The sequence below is a fragment of the Sitophilus oryzae genome, unplaced genomic scaffold (genome assembly GCF_002938485.1).
Source record: "Sitophilus oryzae breed Bouriz unplaced genomic scaffold, Soryzae_2.0 scaffold_1184_pilon_pilon, whole genome shotgun sequence".
Classification (NCBI taxonomy): Eukaryota; Metazoa; Arthropoda; class Insecta; order Coleoptera; family Curculionidae; genus Sitophilus; species Sitophilus oryzae.
Genome location: NW_022145820.1, coordinates 1,268,367 through 1,283,904, shown reverse-complemented (window position 1 = coordinate 1,283,904; position 15,538 = coordinate 1,268,367). Strand labels below are relative to the sequence as shown.

General features: G+C 29.9%; 1 protein-coding gene across 4 annotated transcripts in view; it reads left to right on the top strand.

Moving 5' to 3' along the window:
* Positions 1 to 15,538, top strand: part of LOC115891511 (PDF receptor) — a 152,088-nt gene that overhangs the window by 97,578 nt on the left and 38,972 nt on the right. Inside the window, exons 1-2 of one of the 4 annotated variants that reach the window (XM_030911982.1) lie at positions 908 to 951; positions 1,006 to 1,149. The exons of 2 other annotated variants lie outside the window; for them this stretch is intronic. The gene's annotated coding sequence lies outside the window, so the exon portion shown is untranslated. Of the gene's footprint in view, positions 1 to 907; positions 1,150 to 15,538 lie in introns of those variants that run through there. One more of the 4 variants, XM_030911981.1, reaches the window with a different exon arrangement.

The following is a 15,538-nucleotide window of genomic DNA, read 5'->3' as shown; positions in this document are numbered from 1 at the left end:
CCGTTTCATTCGCTTTATACTCAGTTTTGAGAGAAAGTTTTGAGGATACATTGCATTTTTTATTATTTTCTATTACTATAATAACATACGATGAAAAACGGCGTCCAAAGATCGTTAGGCGCATAGAGAAGGTTTTCGAATGTTCTCGTATGTACGCGTCCATTCTAGTGGGTCTCGATTCTTCTCGAACGAATGAATCATTGCGGTGTCTATGCGATGTTAAGGTCATCCGAGGGCGGGCCATATTGTGAGGTTAGGTCGAGTCCACACCGGCCCGCAACAGTATTTTTAAATGGTGTAGTTTAAAATTCCAGAAAAAATATTTTTTTATATACAGGGTGGTCCGACAAAAACAAACAAACAAAAGATAAGACAAAACATTATACAAATAATGAAGTTTCCAGAATACAGTTCGGACTACTCTGTGTAATAATAGATATAATAGATTTATGTCTGGAAACATTCCATCCTTTTTTAATCTCTCTATTTAATAAGTGACAATTTCAGAATTTCTAGAGATTGTCCTCGACAAAATTAAAATTAACGTCGTTTTTTTTCTATCATACGGTTTACAAGAGCAATTATTTCAGCGTTTACTAGTGTGTTACATTTTTTTTTATTATTTTTAAGGACATGGAAAGTAGGGGTTACTAAGCTTATAGACACCCGATATATCTTTAAAAATAACGCTATAAATTGTGATCTTGATATAAAATTAAAATATTCGACAATATACTATACCTTTTGATTGATTTTTAATCGGTGTACTAATTGCAATAAATACATATTGTTTAACACGGTTAAACCAATAACAATATCCGCCGTTATCAGTATATATTTATTTATAATTTCTAATTATCTAAATCATTTAAATTCTCTCCATGTACGTGTGTGTATTATATGGCGTAATAAAATATACCGGCTATTAAATTCTATTACAGGATAAGGAATGTACTAAATTCTGATGGTATTTTTGGTATTGTCATTATTAATTGTGGTTTGTAGTGTCGGTACTGTTTGACAGTGAAAAAAATTAATAACAAAGGAGTAATTTAGTGAAACAAGATAACGTGTTTGAGTACATCTATTTATAATATGGTGCATTTTAAAAATTTACATTGGAAAACATGATCATAAAAGAGAGATAAGGTAATACTATTTTAATGTATCTGAAGTTGTCAAACATTTCATTTCAATGAAAATGCAATATACTACAAATAGGGTTTCCATTTTTCGGGATCGGGATTTCGTTTTGAAATCCTGGAATTAGAACCTATAATCCCGGGATTCCGGGATAATATGTTCTAATCCCGATATCAGATCACCGGTTCAAATTCAAAAGATAATGAGTAATAAACTTTATTAAAATAGACAAAACAATGTAACATTCATATTTATAATACCTCTCCAAAGAATCCTATATGGGTATTTCGCCTCTGCAAGAAAATCTACAAAATAAAAGAGTTATTTTTTGTAAACACTGCTGCGTTAATCCAAATGAAAACTACTTGTCAGCAGTTCAACTATTCGAGAACACTTTAGTTTGACGTTGAAATCGTTGTTAAAACCGTTGACGTTCTGTTAAAATGACATTATATTAAGTTAAACTTCACAATTAACCATTACTACCTGATAACAATTACTTAATAAAGTAAAACCAAAAAGCCCCAAACTTTCTGTATGATTATTTCTAATTTTTATGTATGTTATGTTTATTTATGTTATGTTCTTTAAAATCAAAGAAGCAATTGCCATACATTACTAACATCTACAGATGCATGAGCAATACATTTATTTTTATTAGATTGCATTAAAAAAGCCTCGTTTATTTTTCTTTTAGAGGCTATCTCTTCTTTCATTATAATTTTGGTGTTATTAAAATTTATTCTGTGCCCTGTGTCCCATGAATGCTGACAAATCTTAGATTTCTGAAAATCTCCCTTAAATAATTTTTAGAGCTAGATGTTTCACCATTGTAACATTTATCGCATCCACATGGTATTTTGTATTTAGTTTGTATTACATTTTTTGTTTGTTGTTCTTTATTCATTGGTGTATTGATTTTAGTATGTGATAAAATGGATCTATATAACTGTATTTTGTGTTTTGAAAGATGTTCGTATGTTATATTGTTTTCCTATCCTTCACATTTTTTTCCGAAACGCCTCGTATGTATGGAATTGTAAGTTGTATATATTGTGAATTGTTATCATTGTGTCTATGATTTGGGGTTTATATTTCGTTTAATGTGTTGTCAATAAAATATGGTGAATAGTCGTTTTTATTAATGTATTTTTTATGTGGTTTATATCTCTGTTTAGTGAAATGTCGTCTGAACATATTATTTTGGCCCTATCATATAAGCTTTTTATAACACTTTTTTTTACACTTTTTAAACTCGAAGTCCGAACGAATCGTAGGAGTCGATTCAATATGAGAAATTGAATCGTGTGATTCGATTCACTAAAAAGAATCGTAATGCCCATCATTACACTAGAGGAAAAAATATTAAACTTTAAAATACATAAAAAATTTAAGGTGTCCATTTTTCGTGCCGGTAAATATATTTTCTGACTAAAACTCAGAATAGACACAACAAAAATTGACATATGATTGATTTTTAATCAAATACAGTAAATGAAGGTACTGAGGGTACTATTTAAAAATCAAAAGTTGTAATTATTTTGTTATTTCCGGTGAAATATATGAAGTGACCGAAAGTAATTGAATACTTCAATCAATACAGATTAATGTCTACAGATATACTAAAATACCAAATTTGTTTTTTTTTATCTGAAAAAAAAGTGATAGGGATAAGATTAAGAAACACCCGGTATAAGGCTATTATTAAATTTTAAAAAGAATATTACAGAATAATTATTATTATGTAAAAGCCCATATATAATGCTCGCTTAGTCGCTTAGTAAATTTTAAACAAAAAACATAAAAATCTTAATTTTTAGCAAAAATTAAGTCGACAGGTTTTCCAAGCAAACAGGGAACTAAAACATCTATAATTATATTCAGCACTCCAGTCTTGTCACTTCATCGTTTAACTTTCGTTTGCAATTTGAAGTTTTAACTAAGTTCGTTAACTACGATCCTTAATTCATTTATGTTATTAAGCACTTATAAAATGTGTGTGTGTACCTGTTGAAGAGATATAACTTGACTAAGAATTTATCCTAACTACCTGTATGTAAATAAAATAACGTCGAATGAGATTGTTATAAAAGACTGAAGAATATTGAAAAAATTATATACAGGATAAGCAAAAAAAAATATCTTGTTATATTCAAACAAATTGAAAGATTTTGAAAAAAATAAACAATGACCTTTATAAGTATAAAAAATACTTATATAAAAGCTTTAAAAATAAATTGGTACTATTTTTACATATTGAAGCTGCTTATGATGATATTTTTAGAAAATAATATGTTTTATTGTATGTATTTGTAAAGGACCTGCTATATTGATTTCCGTAACATTTTAATCCCTAGGTTTTTCTTCCATTTTTGCATTATATTTTGAGAGCATTATATATTATACAGTATTGAAGTATTAGATATCCCAATGACGGAACAGGAAATAAAGGTCTCCATAAAACAACATGAAAACAACAAATCGGCTGGTTGTGACGCTATTCCGGCGGAAATCTATAAGTGTGCAACTAAACAACTTATTGGTCACCTTCAGGCTCTCTTCGATATTATATGGGAAAGCGGAGAGGTACCTCAGAACTTTCGCAATACGAATATAGTTAATATATTTAAGAAGAAAGGAAGTGCGTCAGATTGCGGAAACTACCGGGGAATTTAACTACTGGCTATCGAAATTGGAGGAAAAGTCCTTGCAAAAATGTTGTCGAACAGCTTGCACTCACATATAGAAAAAATCCTCCCCTACATATAAAAATCCTCTCCTATACAGATACGCGTCGGCGCGGCGGTCTGTTCAACATAAAAAGACTCAGAGCAGAAACACGTATAAAATTCATCACAGAACTTCAATACGCTGATGACTGCGCTTTAGTTGCAAAAACGTTACAGTAATTACAAAAAATGCTGAATACGTATACCTGGGCAAACGAGTGTTTGGGTCTTAAACTGAAGATCTATAAAACTGAAATCATGTGCACTCCCCTGGAAAATCATAGCAATGCTATAAGAGTCGGAGAAGAACTACTGCAGTTTGATTTCGGAAAAGGCTGGAATTTTTTGGAATTGACTCTTAAATTCAGCACAGAATTAGCAGCTCCTCAAGAGCATTCTGGAAATTAAAAGACGGAGTTTTTCACAATCATGACTTGAGCACCAAAATCAAAGTTGCAGTGTACGGAACAATAATAATAATCGCCACCTTGTTATAGGGAAGCGAAACCTGCGTGCCGTACCGCCCGTGAATGCCTTAAAGAAGTTGCAATAGAGTCACCATAGAACTGTTAATAATTAAATGATACCACCATGTCTCAAACGTATCGGTCTTTGAAAAAACTAGCTGTGAGAGCGCTGAAGTCATGATTACTAAATCCCGCTTAAGATGGGTTTGGTTACGTATGCCAGGATAGAAGAAAACCGCCTTCTGTAATCTCTTCTTTACGATGAGCTTGTAGACGATAAGAGGAAACAAGGTGGGAACTCAGAAATTACAAGGATGTTTTTAATGAAAACTTAAAGGGAATAAGCATCAACCCAAAAGTAAAGAGGCAACAAAGTAATGAGATTTTTGAATGTCCAAAGTGCGGAAGAGAGGTAATATCACGTATAGAGCTTTTCAGATACCGAAAAGCTCATGAAAGAAAACATTTTGCGTAATCATCTTCTGATGCGTGTCAAATGGCAGTAAGTAATATTTTGAGAAGTCAATTATTTTGAATTCAAAAATGTCTATGGACAAGTATTATATTATTTACATTGAAATTAGACATTGTGTGTTAAAATCTTTGATAATTAAAATATGAACATCATTCCCTAAAAAAATAACAAATTTAATTCTAATGATTCGCGGAAAATCAATAATTAATAATAGATTTCGATATTAACCTTCTTAGAGAATTTTATTCTATCTGACCATATTTAAATATTTAATATACATATATTATTGAGAGTTTCTGTTTTATTAAAAGAACTAACTAAGTTAAAGAAAGAAATATTAATATTAAATTAATTACAATATTAGATATTATAGGTATACTAAGACACAGACACTAGGTATAAATAAATTTAGCTTTATCCATATTTTGCTTGTTGAAAATTATTTGGGTTTGTGAAAATGTATATATTATTGAATTTGTATTAACATTAATACAATGTTGATAGAAATATAAAAAAAACTTTATTAATTTACAAGGATCATATAAAAATAAAATCGTTTTTGAAAAATGTAAAAATATCAATTACACATAAACGACAACTAGATGGAATCTAGATCTAAAAATATCAAATAAAAACGACATTTAGATAGATGGCTTGGAAATGACGATGGATGACATTCCCCATATAATTTTACATACAAAATGCACCAATATTCACTCCCTATTCACTCCCTATGCATCGTTGGCGCTGTTTTTTTAATCCATTTTTTTTTATTAAAATAAGAATAATGAGTTTGGAATTAGTCAGTAAAAATAATAGAGTCATACAGTCAGTAAAAATAATAGATTAATAACACCGTCGATTTTAGAACATTCGATCATCCTCTCATCTTTTTTATTCGGAGTACATTTTTAATCATCTGCCGATGATGTTATCATGGTTAGCGAAACGCGCCTCCAGTGTTGAAGTAAAGTATTTTGGTGTATTGTGGTGAATTAGTGTTTTATTTTCCTTTCCTTTTCTAACCCCCAACTGTAACATTTTTACTATTGTTTACTATTTCTCCATTTTGTAATTTATATTACTGTTAATTTTATTAAAATCCGATTGATCAATACTATTCTTATTTCAACGCGTATGTTAATATAGTAATAGTTATTGTGTGAAATTTTAGCTTTAAATGTTAAAATTAATTTAATATTTGTGGCAATTATGTATACTGAAATTATTTGGAGGCAAAGCGAATTCTATTTGGAACTGAAATTAAAGGAGATAAAGTGGCAAGCTCTAACTACTGTGACTGTTCATTAAACACAAAACAGTTCAAGTTAACCAATGCCTTTGTTATCAGTGAAACAGCGTAAATTGCCGAGTTTGAAACTAAAGATTGACTAACAACCCTCCAAGTATTATGGTGTGTATATTTGCTATATTATTACGATTGAAGATTGCACTGGCCATAGAGAAAGAGAGAAATCGATTCAATTACATTTTCAACTAATAACTATCATAGAAAAAAAGCGGCGCCAAAGGAGGCTGAGTAATGACAAGCGATGGTAAATTTAGCTAGGTCAGTTTCTAGACGTCATTTACTAAAAATTGACATAAAACTTGTCAACAATTAACGCTAAAAATATTAAAAAAGGATAGAACCTTTCCAGACACCACTGAATAAAAATATTACGGAAGGATGTAATGCTATCCAAGTATTCATGCATGGTAGACGGACAAAGGGCCCTAGGGTGGGGATACTTGACAGTTCTGTTTGACGATTCATCTGACACATTTAAATTTGATTTGAAATTTGGTGGATTTGTCACTCTTTACTGAGCTTATTTTATGTTATTTACTATTTATTCTACTACTGATAATTGTTTAAAGGTAGTTCTTCATCTAGAAGGAAATTGTGGCAGAACTTAAATTAACAGTCACACTATTACGATTTATCGAAAAAGTCTATAAAATAGTAACTATTTTACACAACAACTGTTGGTTGCGTAGCTGTTGGTTGGTGTGCGGTATATCTCGGTCAAAAATCAAGGAAAATTATGGAATAACATTTTGCTGGTAAGTGACTATACATATAATATACATACGTGTAGTAAACCGATCATATATAAAATTCAGTTAAAATTAACTAATTAAATATTTTTTCTTGCATTTTTGCTTTTATTTACTACTTGTCAAAGTTTAGGTGTCAAAGAATTTAGGCACGTCAATTTGACTTACTTGCTTCAGTAGCGTATCGGATATAATAAAGGTTAGTTAATAAATAACTATATTATAACTTATCTATTTTTATTAGAATTATATATTTTTATAACAATTTTAATATCTAGCTGTCTTTGACGCCGAATTTTTTCCCATCGTAAATAATTTCAATAACAGTAACATTCGTGTTTAATAAATATAATAATGTTTCAAAAAACTAAGATATATAAAAAAATAAACAACTAATATTACTAAATAAAAATTAAATATAAAATATATATTTTCTCTCCATTCGTGTAATTTAAACAATATATTTAAACCTCCAAAACCTCGTTCAAAACTAATATGTTAATAAAATTTTATACCTCAATTTATTTTCACTCCCAATTTCCAATTCATCATAGTAAAATACTGTAAATATTGGTACGTCCCCATAGATTTTATATCAAATATATAGTAAAGTAAGGCTTAATAGATACAATTTTGAAAATAATGAAATTATATTTACTAATTATCGGTGGTCTAATAGGTATTATATTATATTTGCATTTTACTATTTGAGTTACATTTATAGTAAATCTTGTATGTATGTGTTAATATTGAAATTAGTCTTGTACCAAACATCCAAACCAATTTTTGTAAAATGCTTTTGAATCCAAATGTGCAGGGTGTTCCGAACTGTATTCCGGAAACTTCGGCAGCATATCCTGCAGATAAAAATAAGTAAAAAACTTCGTATATTTATACGGAAAATACTTTAAAAATACATCCCTCTCAAAATTGTCCTTCTTTATTGGCAGCAGCTTGAAAACTTTCAACTGGGGGAAGATGGTGTCGATGGCATTTTTTTTTTATAAATTGGTCTATGTCGTCTGCGTTTATTATTCTTAAATATCTTGTTTTTAGTTTTGTTCTTAAATTTTTTATAATTTTATTGTGTTAATTTTTTGGTAACATATAGTGTTTTGGTAGTTTCTGTTGTTAGTTATTGTGAAAATGTTTTATTTGACTGATTTTTTTTTTGTTTTTCTGATTTTTAATGTTTTTTTTTAGTTTTGTAAGTGTGTATTTGTTTGTTAGTTTTCAAAGCAATATTTGTTTTTATTAACTTATTTTTGATCGAGTTTTTGATTTTGTGTAGAAGTAATATATTATGACATTTTATTAATTGTTTTATGTTTAGTTCTTTTGTTTTTTGACTGGTATACTTCTTCTGTTGATGTTGTTTTATCTAATTTTTTTGTCTAATGTATACAGGGTGAGCCTTAAATAAGTGCAAGAATTTTTAGGGGTAGTATATTTCGACCGCAGAAACACGTCTATGAAGTTTTTTTCGCGAAAAATAAGTTTTTAAATTTAGAATTTTTTGAAAAAAAAATGGATTTTTTTTAATTTTGAGTTAAAAAATATTAATAACTTTAATAAAATTTACAAGAAAGAAAACCTAGAAAACCCAGTGGTTTTCAAAATTTAAGCGAAAAAATTGGACTTTTTTGAAAAATAGTAAAGAAAAAGTGTTTCTTTTGTTCTATCTACCAGCCCTAAAAATATTTGCACTAGTTTAAGACTCACCCTGTATATAAAAAAATTAAAAGGCAAATAAACAATTTCAATTTATGTTTAAAGGGAAAATAAATGTTTGTAAGAAAATGTGCAGTCCTTATTATTAAAGTTTCTCTGTTAATTAATTGTCAGTTTCAAATAGAATCCTTTTTTTTATTTTAAACAGTTCAATTATCCACTAAAGTAACTTTAATTAACAACAGGTAGTCGTGTCAGTTCACGTGGAAATATCTGTTGAGTTTTTATGGTGAATAGGTAGTTTCTTTTTCCTACCTTTACTTTGAACAACTGGAGATGACAGCGTAATTGTTTCTTTTCTAGTAATTAGTTTACATTATTAAGTATGATCTAAATAGAACGATAAATATTTTTTTATTTCAAAAAAGATATAATTATTTTTGTATTTATACAATTATTGTTAGGGCAAAATAATGTTGTATGAAGATAGATTACAGTTGAGGGTTGGAACCTTTGGTGTTACACAGCAAAATAAAACACTAAATCACCACAATACACCAAAACACTTTTACTTTTACACTGGACGCGCGTTTCGCAACCATTTTAGCATCATCAGCAGATGATTATTAACTAGATGAACTAGTCTAGTTTATAATCATCTGCTAGATGAACTAGTCTAGTTTATAATCATCTGCTGATGATGCTAACATGGTTAGCGAAACGCGCGTCACTTTCTCTAAAGAGCCGGTAAGATGCAAACTGGTAGCAGAAAACAAAATTATTAAGCAAGTATCACAGTTCAGATACCTAGGAATAGATATGTCGCAGTACCATGATTCAGAGAAAGATCTGAAAAGCCAGATCATGCCAGGATGTCTGAGACAAATAGTGTGGACAAACCCCATCATGCGAACAGACAGCAAAATTAAAATTTATAACACCTGCATCGGACCAATAATGATATATGCCATATTGCGAAACAAACAAGTACCAAACCAAACCAATATTATCCTGAAAAAAACATGGGCAGCATTCTGCAAACTAAGATATGTGTTAAAATCAGATCTACCAATGTGCTTAAAGAGGAAGGTGTTCCATCAGTGCTTTATGCCAGTACTTACATATGGCGCAGAGACACTTACACTGATGAAAAAGTCTATAGAAAAAATCCGTGTAACCCAACGAGCTATGGAAAGAGCAATGCTTCGTGTATCTCTAAGAGACAAGATACCCAATAAAGTTATAAAACAGCGTACACGAACAGATACTATATATCTGCTTAAAAAACTCAAATGGAACTGGGCTGGGCATATTGCCAGAAGAACGGACGATAGATGGACCAAGCTAATACTAGAATGGCGGCCAAGACAGGATGCTCTCAGAAACAGAGGCAGACCTCCGACAAGACGAAATCGACAAGATGGTCAGATGACTTAAAGAGATTTAGGGAAAACTGGATCCAAGTGGCACAGAACCGAGAAGAGTGGAAATATTTTAGGGAGGCCTACGTCCAGCAGTGGACACTTCAGGCTGGTTGATGATGATCCTGAAAAATTGAATTAGGTGTTTCAGAAAATCAATAGAAATATAACATGTCATTGGTAGTGATTTATTATAATGATCTAAATACATTTTTCTTTTGTTTACTGAAGAGAATACGTAGATAGAAATACGTTCAGTAATTTTAAAAGATATTCTTAAAAAATATTTTGCATGTTTCAGCGTTCGATTTTTTTTCAAAAGGATATAACAGTTACATAGTCACATTTTATCCGTAGGTGTTAATTACAATTAGAACAATATTTCTAAATACAAATTTTAATTACAATTTTTTAACTCGAGAAGTTTTCTGTTAAATTCACTGGGAGTGATATCCGTTTAAAAAGGTATATGAAAGTTCCAGAGTTAAATTAATTTTCTTGTTATCTGCAAACTTTTAATGTCCACAGTAGATTTTCCGCGCTTCTTTTGTTCAAAATATCTTTCTTTGAAATACCTCTACTGAAAAATTTAAAATTTTATGCTTTGATAGGTACTATTAAAATTAAACGGAATGTAGAATGGAACCAAGTTCCTACGGCGACAAATGAATTGTTATTTGGATTTGGTACATTGTGATTTTTGGTATGAACTCTATATTAACCAAACCAAGCATAAGAAAATGTATTTTGTTATTCTGTATTTTATTAATTAATAATTAAAATTTCTTTATCTCAAATTCTCCCCTTTTAATTTTAAAATTGTTGAATACTACTTTCTCTTAAAATGCTAGATTGTTAGTATTAATGAACAATACTAGAAGACATCGCCTGTAACTCGGGAAAAATAGATTGTTTTAATGTTTTTTTTTGGTTTTCCTGAAATTTTAGGACTAGGGTTAATGTCCCCGAATTTTATTTTGTAATTTAAAACTTGTTCGGATTAGGCTTGTTAAAATCATAGGTTGACAACTTAAAGTATGTTGGAAATTGCCTAGTTTTTCATTATCACCTGTTCACATGCAAGTTAACAATAGATGTTTTCCTAAATTAGTTAAAACCGACTTGTTCAAATTTGACATTATATTCTTCATTCACCGACCTTTAAAGTACCTATTCACAAATTCGCTGTAAAATCGACAGGGGAACGAATATTTGGACAGTTCAAAATTTGCATACGATATCCTGTTTTCAACTATGATGCACCCAGTATACAGGGTCCGGGAAAAGTGCGTCGGGCATCTGTAGATCCTAAAATAAAAAACTTGTGAATTTTGTTTATGTGTAAACCTACAGTATGTACTAGGATGTATTTCAGGAAAATATTTTAACTTCTATAGGGTGCCTCAAAAAAGTGTGGGTCGGGATGATTTTTTTTAAATGGAACACCCAGTATATTATTGCATTTTTGGCTTCCTTTCAGATCACTTTACTTAATCCTAAGACATGAGTAAATATATTTCGATAATTTCAGAGATATTAATAAATAAATAAAAATTATATATTTTTCAGCCTTTCTTAATAAAATTATTAATAATACAAAAACTGTCCTGAAATCAAAACTATATTAGATAGTTACTTTAGATGGTCTGTACTTACTTTGCTATAAATATGGAAATCGTAAATCATACAGGATGTTCAAAATTCTACGCCAAACTTAACGTAAAAATATAAAATAATTTTTCTTCGTTTTTTAAAATGGAACACCCTGTATATTATTTTTTCAATAGATGGAGCAGTAAAAAATGAACATTTTTTGTATTTAGAATATTCCAAAATTTTTAGCGGTTTCGCAGATATTCCTGGTTATGTATTTCATATGGCATTTTCCATAGTAAATTTTTATAAAAAACTATTAAAAATTTTGAAATACTTTAAATACAAAAAATGTTAATTTTTTAATTTTCCATCTAATAAAAAAATAATATACAGGGTGTTCCATTTAAAAAAACGATGAAAAATTATTTTATATTTTTGAAAGTTTGGCGTAAAATATTAAACATTCTATATGATTTACGATTACCATATTTATAGCAAAGTAAGAACAAACCATCTAAAGTAAATGCTAATATAGTTTTGATTTCAGAGCAGTTCTTGTATTTTTAATATTTTTTTTAAGAAGCGTTGAGAAATATACATTTTTGATTTATCTTCCAATATCTCTGAAACTATCGAAATAGATTTACTCATGTCAAAAGATTATGTAAAGTGATCTGAAAAGAACAAAATAAAAACACTAAATTACCACAATACACTAAAACACTTTTACTTTTACACTGGACAAACGTTTCGCTAACCATGTTAGCATCATCAGCAGATGATTATAAACATGGTTAACGAAACGCGCGTCCAGTGTAAAAGTAAAAGTGTTTTGGTGTATTGTGGTGATTTAGTGTTTTTATTTTGCTGTGTAATACCAAAGGTTCCAACCCTCAACTGTAATCTGAAAAGAAACAAAAAATGCAATAATATAGAGGATGTCCCATTTAAAAAAAATCATCCCTATCCACTCACACTTTTTTGAGCCACCTTATAGAAGTTAAAATATTTTCCTCAAATACATCCTAGAACGTACTTTAGATTTGCACTTAAACAAAATTTTATCTGTAGCTACAGGCTGGCTAAAAAAATCATAAGGACAAAATATTGACTCTGTATTTAGAAATAATAATAATTATAATCTTTCCCTCTTCTTTTATTATTTTGGATACACACGTTGCCTCTTTTTTACGAACGAACTGCAATGGCGGAAACAATGATGATTGGAGCATTAATCGAGCTCTGAGCAATATCCAAAACGTGACATGTTTTAATCACTCCAATAATGTCCAGAAGCTCTCGGAATTTGAAAACAAGGTGGGAAGTAATTACAATTTCTTTTTTATTACCGGACATTCTCATTTTTATAGCTCTATTGAATTCTCTTTAACATTAGTTTTTAGTATAAGTGCCCTTTTAGTTATTAAAGAAGGTTTATTTTTGTATCAAAAACATTACTCATACAATTGCAAAAACATTCATATTTCTGTTGTTTTGAAATTAAATTATGGGACAAGATGGTTGAAATTGGTCACTTTTAACGGAGAAAACAATAACCTTTTTACAATTTAACCTGAGGATCATGTAGAACAAATATAAAAACAAAAATATCAATAAACAATATATTCTCTCTATGAAAGATTATCAATAAAAACAGTTCAGCCAAAAGAGTTTTATCGTGTCGATATAGTTTTAAAAACGAGAACCGGAAGTCGAGGAATCAATTTTCTGTCAGAAAAATATATTTTCTTTATTTTTCGCGAAGCAAAAGACTCTGATTTGGGAGCATTACAGAAAAAGGAAAAGAATTTAAATCCGATCTGTCTTTAACATTTATGAATACCGGGTGCGTCTCGAAAGTGGTTCAAGTCTATAACATTTTTTATTTTTTCAGATAATACTACGAGATATAGTATGTTAGTATATGACATAAATTAGGATCGATTGACGAATTAAATTGTATTTGGTCACTTCCTGTTTCACCGGAAATGACTAAACTTTTGATTTTAAATGACACCCTCGCTATTTTTTTACTTTATTCGATGGAAAATGACACTCTGAATAGAATGATATATCATGTATGAAATTGTGACATTTTTGCTTTAAAGAAAATCGTATTTAAATTTCAATTTAAAGGGCCACGACTGTGTTAAAACACTAATTTTTAATCAAGGAGCCTTGGAAAAATAGTTTTGATCGTCTAATATTTTTTGTGTGTGGTCCTGGCCGGTTAAAATATGCTCAAATCGTATTTTTAATCATATCTCAATTTTTTCAAATGGAACGAGGGTGGCTCATTAGCACATTTGGAAAATGTATTTTTTTACGAATAATTTGTTACCACACACTTGCTATTTCGAATCAAGTTGTCGTTATTCATGTCGAGCTCGTTGTCGCTATGAGCATGTTATAATTTGAAATAAAACATATGCGAAAATGTCAAAAATTGACATATGAAATGTCATTCTATTTAGAGTCTCATTTTCTATCAAATAAAGTTAAAATTTACCGTGGGCGCCATTTAAAAACCAAAAGTTGTAGTCATTTCCAGTGAAAAAGGAAGTGACCAGAACAGACAACTGAATACATCAATCAATTCTATCTTATGCCATATATTAACATACGAAATCTTGTTATTTTTATCTACAAAAATAAAAAAGTTAAGGGAATGAGCCACTTTTGAGACGCACCTGATATTCCTTTAGTGAACTTCAATATTTCTAATTTCTTTATAATATGTAGGTATATAATTTATTTTAATTGCGTTTTTATATTCATTGTTTCTATTTGCAACAAATATTGTTATAATAAAAAGTAAATATGTATTTAAAAATGGTGAATGCTTAATTATATATACAATCGAAGATGAATCGAACTGAAATATTTTGGTCTAATTACTTTGTTCTAATTATTCATCATCATTTTCAGATTATTCAACCATTTCCAGTTATGGTGTAGCCTCCCTCACATATTTAGATACTCTCTTTGTGGTCAATAGTTGGCCATGCGGGCCCAATTTATCACTGCTAATTTCCAAATATCATGGTCCCATCTCAGGTTTGGTCTTCTTCTAGATCTCTTAATTCCTCGTGGGTACCATGCCCATGTAATCTATTGTTCATCCTTCTTGCCATGTATCCTGCCCATTGCCACTTAAGGAATTTGATTCTGTTGATGACATCTGTTACCTTTGTCTTTTGTCGTATTCACTCTATTCTTTTACGGTCTCTTTTGGTTATTCCAAGCATATTTTGTTCCATTGAGCATTGTGCGATCTTCAGTTTCCTTATGATGTCTGTTTTAAGTGTCTAGGTTTCGTATGCATAGGTCATGACTGGTAGTACACATTGGTCGAATGTTTTCTTCTTTAGATAAAGTGGCATTTGAATATGATTGAGTTTCTTCCATAAGTACTCGATGCTAACTTAACTCTTCTGTTGATTTCTGGCAGTAGAGATTCCGAGCTGTGTGTCAGTTGTCCCAAATATGTATAGACTTGTATGCTCGCTTGTCTGTAAATAAATATATTTATTAGAATGTCTTTTCTGTTTACTAGTTTGTTGTACATTACTTTAGTTTTTAGTTTTTGTTAAATTCATTCTGAGGCCTACTTTGTTGTTGGCTGTATTTGGTTTGTTAATTTGTGCTTGTAGTTCTTCAGGGTTATTGGCAATTAGGACTATGTCATCAGCGAATCTGAGATGCTGAAATGCAATGTTTGTATCCTTTTTATAATAACAAATACAGCATACAAGAAGAATTTATGCATAAAATATGTAACTAGTAACCTATTTACATACTAACTATTAAAAATATTTTTATAGAGATCTCTAATGAAAATGACATATGCTATTTCCGATTATATTTGCTCTCCAATTTTAGAACATCCTATTTTATCTAAAATTTGATTTTGGCTGCGACAGAAAAAAAACATTTCATATAAAAGTTTTTAATCTGATTTGAACGGACGGTTTC